The following is a 6,390-nucleotide window of genomic DNA, read 5'->3' as shown; positions in this document are numbered from 1 at the left end:
ACAAATCCTGGGTTGCAGTTTCATAACACATCTATCAAGTAGGGGCCATGAGTAGAATTTTAAACACTACAAGTGGTATACAGAAATTTAAAATGTTACATGAAAAAATAATTCAGTTTATAGAATTAACTATTTTAGTACTACTGAATTTATGTTTAGAAAAACAGTAGTTTTATTTACTTTGAGATTTTTTTGGACTGAAATGGCAGGAAACTTTTAACACCCACACATTGGAAATATTTCCTTGAGTAGAAGCCAACTGCTAAGCTAACATGCAGCTAGTATTATGGACCAGTGTGCCAGCCCCATACTGCAAGTTCTGTGGAAATTAAAGAGAAATAGCTTTTATTAGACATTAGTATGAACAGGTCTAGCTACTTAAAGACTTTAAATCAGAGATGGTCTCTGTTGAGTTATAATTGTGCAACTGAGGCAGATAAATGTTGGTATTGATACAAAATAGCTGTGTACGGATGAATTTCTTTTTCTTTTTTAGCTGCAGCATGCGGACTTCTTAGTTGTGACATGTGAACTCTTAGTTGCAGCATGCATGTGGGATCTAGTTCCCCAGCCAGGGATCGAACCCAGACCCCCTGCATTGGGGGCATGGAGTCTTATCCACTGGACCACCAGGGAAGGCCCCGGACGAGTTATAATTAATTTTATTTAAGAAGTGTGATACTCTTCACATTTAAATATGGGCTAAAGCCAAATCTAGCCCCTGATAACTAAATAAAATTTGCTAAACAAATTTAACCTTTCTGGTTTCCTCATCTGTGAAATGAGGGGATCTTTTTATTTATTTATTTATTTATTTTGTGGTACGCGGGCCTCTCACTGTTGTGGCCTCTCCTGTTGCGGAGCACAGGCTCCGGACGCGCAGGCTCAGCGGCCATGGCTCACAGGCCCAGCCGCTCTGCGGCATGTGGGATCTTCCTGGACCGGGGCACGAACCTGTGTCCCCTGCATTGGCAGACGGACTCTCAACCACTGTGCCACCAGGGAAGCCCCAGGGGATCTTTTTAGATAATTAGGACTTAAAAATCTATAAGCCTGTGAATTTACATAGGTTTAGGGTCTGAAGGAGATTAGATTGCCTGCAACTGAGAAATGTTATGAGTATTTAAGTAAAAAGCCTATATGATTTGTCATAAACTTTAATCAGTTTCTTAACGGATTCAGAGTATCCTTGACAATTATGTATGGAGTGGATCACATAGTCTTACAGCAGTGACGTATGGGATTTCCTACAGACTCCTCCCCAGTTTCATTAGTGGATGAAGAAACTTCCTCCCATTTGACAGTGTCTCCTTTTATAACCTCAAGAAGAGGGAGCAGGATGCAGGGGAATGGCTCAGGCTTTGCAGCCGGATAGACCAAAGTTTGGTTCCTGGCTCTGCAACGAATAGTTTGACTTTGGGCAGGTTAACCTCTGAACCTCATTTCTCGTCTCTAATAGTTAGTAGGGATACTAACTACTTCACAGGATTATCGTGAGAATTAAATAAGATGGGGTAAAATGGCTAGCATATATTAATGCTTCAGAGGGAATAGGAAAGAGTCTCGTTTGTTAAAATCCATGGTAATGGAGTGTTTAGTGATGATTACAAACCCGTTGTTTCTTTATTATTTAAATAGGTATTTGAACCCCTTACTTTGTGCAGAGTACTGTGCTAGAGTGAAAAAGTGATGCTCCTTAGGATTGGAATTGTGTGTCTTAAAAGCAGCCGCCTGCCCCTTGTTGTACCCTGGGGTACAAGGTGAAGCAGCTGAGATGACAACTCGGGAAAGAAAGAACTTTCAGAGCGAATAGAATAATCTGCTACTCACTAGTTCAAGGCCTACGTTTACAGAAGGGACACTTCCAGTGAGATACAGAGGCATGCCTGGAATGGCTGCTCAAAAGAACGTCAAGTAGCCCTAAGTCACACTGCCTCTCAAAGTCTCAAGCAGCCTGTAAAAATCTCTCCAGAGAAGCTGAATCCACACACCTGTTGGTGAATCTTTCACTCCTGAGTCATTAAGTTCTAAAAATAATGCAATGGGTAGAAGGAAGTGAAATGATTTTTTTTGGTACATTATACTGTGTCACATTAAATATAGTTGTTAATGTGTTTCCCTGTTTCTTTTTGAGAAAACTGAAGGTAGCAGAAACACCTTCCCATTTTATCATTATTTTTATGGAGAGAGTGATTTAAAGCTGCTTTTCTGGAAAAATAACCTACTGTTAGTAAAAGGGTGACAAAATACATGTCAGGAGTGAAGAATTATAGATCACAACAGGGAAACAAATGAAATGTTTGTCTTTACAAGGATACTGACATTTCTCAAAAGTACTGAGACTCTTAGAAACAGTGGAAATTTATAAGTTTTTATCTTAACCAAGAAATAAATGGGTAACAAATTCTCTAAAATAATATACTGGTGACCTGTGCATTTTCGCTGGGGTGAGGAGGAAAGGATACTCTGTCCCCATGCCTCACCTTTCAGAGCTCTGGAAATAACTGCATCTGTGGCGACAGACTCTAGGCCTCCAGGTGAGCAGTGACTTCTGTTGAAAGCTAAAATGGAAGTTCTTTTCCTCCCACTTTGTGTGATACTAGGCAAGTCACTTTGGGCCTTAGTTTCCTCGTCTCTAAAATTGGGAATGGACTACCTTATCTGAAGGTCTCTTTCCACCCTGAAGTTCCACGATGCAAAAATAATGGATGAGAAGACATTTTGGTGACGTATAAAGCAAAGCACAGATGTTCAGCCCTCCGTTAACAAGTGGCACCTAGCCTGCCTGTCCATGGATCACTGCAGGAGGCTGCATGCTAAAACCTGGCTGTTTCTTTCAAAGCCAGACCACTTCTCTCCAAGAAAAGCACCATCAATCATACAGCAGCAAGCAGGGTGGTGGGTGTGATCGGGCACGAAGGAGGGAGATGGGCACACTCCTAGACCTTTTCTGCTACCTCACGGCTGACACACAAGTATCACCTTGGGTGTTTCCTCACCGTGGGCAACCCCGAAGCCCCCTTTTCTAACTAGAGATCATTTCATTTCTTCAGCTACCATTAGGTTGTGCAGATGTCTCCCACATCAACATCTGCCACTAAACATTTTCAGCAGCCTAGAGGCACGAAGCAGTACAGTTGAAGACTTACTTTCTCCTAAGCCAAACTCATCCTTATTCTTCGCTCCTACCTTCAAACCTAGTCCTGTTTCCTAATTTCTGTTACAGGCATCAGATCTCACCTATTCTCTGCTTCAGAAGCCTCTGCCCACTTTCCTTTGCATTTCATAACTACAATGAAGTCCTACTGATTTAGTCTCTTGAATTTGTTCTCCATCCCACCTTCACAGTCCTCTCTAGGGCCTCGATCCAGCCACTCCACCAAAAAGACAAAACTACTATTGAAGTCATCTTGTCTCCCCAGCTTCAGTTCATTTTCTATCCTCATCCCAGATTAATATTCCTAAAATGTCTTACCACGTGGCTACCCCGCTGCCGCAAACTCCTGTTTCTTATGAAGTTTTCTGTGACTTTTCTGTTACTCACTAGAGCCTTCTTTTATTCATTAACGAATTCATTCCACGTGTGCATGGCCTCCGGTTCTCCCTGCTTTCCCTCTTCCTTTCTGCCATCTGCAGGACACATGTTTCCAAGGTCTAGGTCTCATCATCTAAGATGAGCTTTTCCTGATCCTTCCAGTCTATATCTTTGCTCTGAGTCCTTTGCCTCATCTTTCTGACACACAACTTTTCTATTCTGTCACCAATTTAGTCACGTTTCTAACGTGTACTTTCATGTTTTGACAAGAATATACGTTCTTTGTGGTGAGGGAGCCCACGGGAGAGGGCTTTAAAATTTGCTAATCTGCTCTTGTCATGAGATAAGAAAAACTCTTTAACACCTCAAAGATTGAACACATAGCTCACAAAAGGAATAGAAGAAATGTGCAGCCTCAACAGTTAAGACATCTAAAAGACTTAAGACACCATTTTTCATCTATTAGGTTTTTAGGGATAAAGAACCACAATACAGAACTGTGAGGGTGCAGAGAAACAGGCAGCCTTCTGGTGGAAATAGCAATTGCTACCACCTTCTGGAGGATAAAGAAGGGAAAAGTTTTAAAAACTGTTTTATATTCTTTGATCCACCAATTCCACTTTTAGGAATGCATCATAAGGAAATAAAAAACATACACAAAGCTGTATGTTTAAGGTGGCCACCACAGTGTTAACTAATAGGGCAATAGGTAAATAAATTATGACCCAGTTGTACAAGGGAATATCATGCAGTCATTAAAAATAGTAGCTGAAGAGCAGATCTTTTCTTTGACTCCCCCCGCCCCCTTCTAGTATCAGCATCCTGGTTTTCCTTTAGGGAGCTGATCTTCCCCTTTCAGTCCATATGGTTTGGGTGGGTGTCTTAGTTTGGGTTCCCCAGAGAAACAGACTCTGAGATGGAGATTTTCATGCAGAAAGTCTGTTGCGGAGTGTGAAGATCAACACCTGTAGGGCAGTCCAGGAACTGGGGATTAGGCAGAGGGAGGCACCGAACTGTGAGGCAGCTGCCATAAAGGCCTCAGATGACCCCAGGGGGAGCTCTGAGCTGCCATCATCCTTCACTGTTGTGCCAGCTTGAGGCAAGGGGGTTGGGGTGCAGATCTTATGCATCCCACACATCCGTCATTGGATGAGAGATGACCCTGGGAGGGGTGGCTCTCGGGCTAAGGGCAGTTTCCGGAGGGACTCAGCTGAGAGGCATCAGCTGCTGCTACTCCCGGCAGGTGGGGCAATGAATGCCTTGGTCCTAAATGGGAAGTTGGGTGGCACACCACAGGGCCCACTAGAGGTGGGGCTGACCCCAGCCCACATCCTGCCCTCGGCCAGGGGCAGCTAATCCGGGCATTCCAACACCACACAAACCCTTGCCTTCAAATCGACTGGTTCAGGGGTGGACACATGACTCAATAAGGTCAGTGAGGTCCATTATGGGGATTTTTGCTGCAGCAATTAGAAAGACAGAAAAGAGGTGCTTCTGCTCCTGGGGTTCCTAGGCCGGGGCAATAAAACTTTCCTTCGCAGCACTAGAAGGAGTCTATTTACCATTGAAAAAAACAAGGCCAACACTCAGAAAAAGCAGAGCCAAGAGATGGAGAAATGAGAGCCCTACAGCTATTATTTGGGCAATTAAACCCATTACTTTAAAGTCCTTGGGCTTTTGAGTTACACAAGCCAGTGTATTACCTTTTTGCATTACTCAATTTAAGTGGGTTCTAACAAATACAATGGCGCACAAGAATAATCAGGAAATATTCATAATACATTAAGTGAAAAACAAAATCAACAAAAACCACACGTTTGGGTCTTCCCTGGTGGCTCAGCGGTTAAGAATCCGCCTGCCAATGCAGGGGACACGGGTTCGAGCCTTGCTCCAGGAAGATCCCACCTGCCGTGGAGCAACTAAGCCTGTGTGCCACAACTACTGAGCCTGTGCTCTAGAACCGGTGAGCCGCAACTACTGAGCCCACCTGCCACAACTACTGAAGCCCACACGCCTAGAGCCTGTGCTCCGCAACAAAGGCAAGCCACAGCAATGAGAAGCCCGCGCACCACAATGAAGAGTAGCAATCACTCTCTGCAACTAGAGGAAGCCCTCGTGCGGCAACGAAGACCCAACGCAGCCAAAGATAAACAATAAAATAAAATAAATTAATTAAAAAAAAACAAAAACCACGTTTTACATATAGTAATGATGCCAGTTTTGTGAAACACACTAATGTCCACTATAAAAAAAATGCAGCACAAGAGAAACAATGGTTACAGTTGAACGGCGAGACGGGAGTGAGGGGGGCTGAATTTAATTTTCTTCTGTATGTTCTGCAAATATGTCAGGGCCTGCGATTTTACCCTTCTTACTTTACTGACCCTGCCGAACCGCTAGGATTCCCGTCACACAGTCACAGGCTAACGCAGAAACCTGTTTCTGTTGCATGGAAACCCCATCGACCGTCCTCACCTACCCGAGGATAACTCCCTCGCAGGGCTTCGAAGCCTTCACACGTGGCCCCTTATTTCTGCCACTCGCTCCACACCTTGCTCCATCCACACGCAGTCACAGTTCCGAGTCTCCAGGAGAGCGTCTTCTCCTTTTCCATCCCCCACACCCACTCCTGCTCCTCCTAGAAGCTTCGATGTGCAGGTGGGCGCCCTGTGTGGGCCCCGCGACGCGGCTCGGGGGCCAGGGGTAGACGCAGGCGCCCTCCCGGCTTAGAACGCAGAGTTAGGTGTCCGTCAGCTCGGGACCCCAAGGTTTCGCTTACCTGTTGCGCCTGCCACTGAGGGGAGCGGCTGCCGGGCGAGGCCGGGAGCAACCGTTGGGCGGCGGGGCAGGCGCAG

This window comes from Aethalodelphis obliquidens, unplaced genomic scaffold (assembly GCF_003676395.1).
Source record: "Aethalodelphis obliquidens isolate GAN/ISIS:26980383/991018 unplaced genomic scaffold, ASM367639v1 scaffold7, whole genome shotgun sequence".
Taxonomy (NCBI): Eukaryota; Metazoa; Chordata; class Mammalia; order Artiodactyla; family Delphinidae; genus Aethalodelphis; species Aethalodelphis obliquidens.
Note: the sequence above shows the minus strand (reverse complement) of the source record.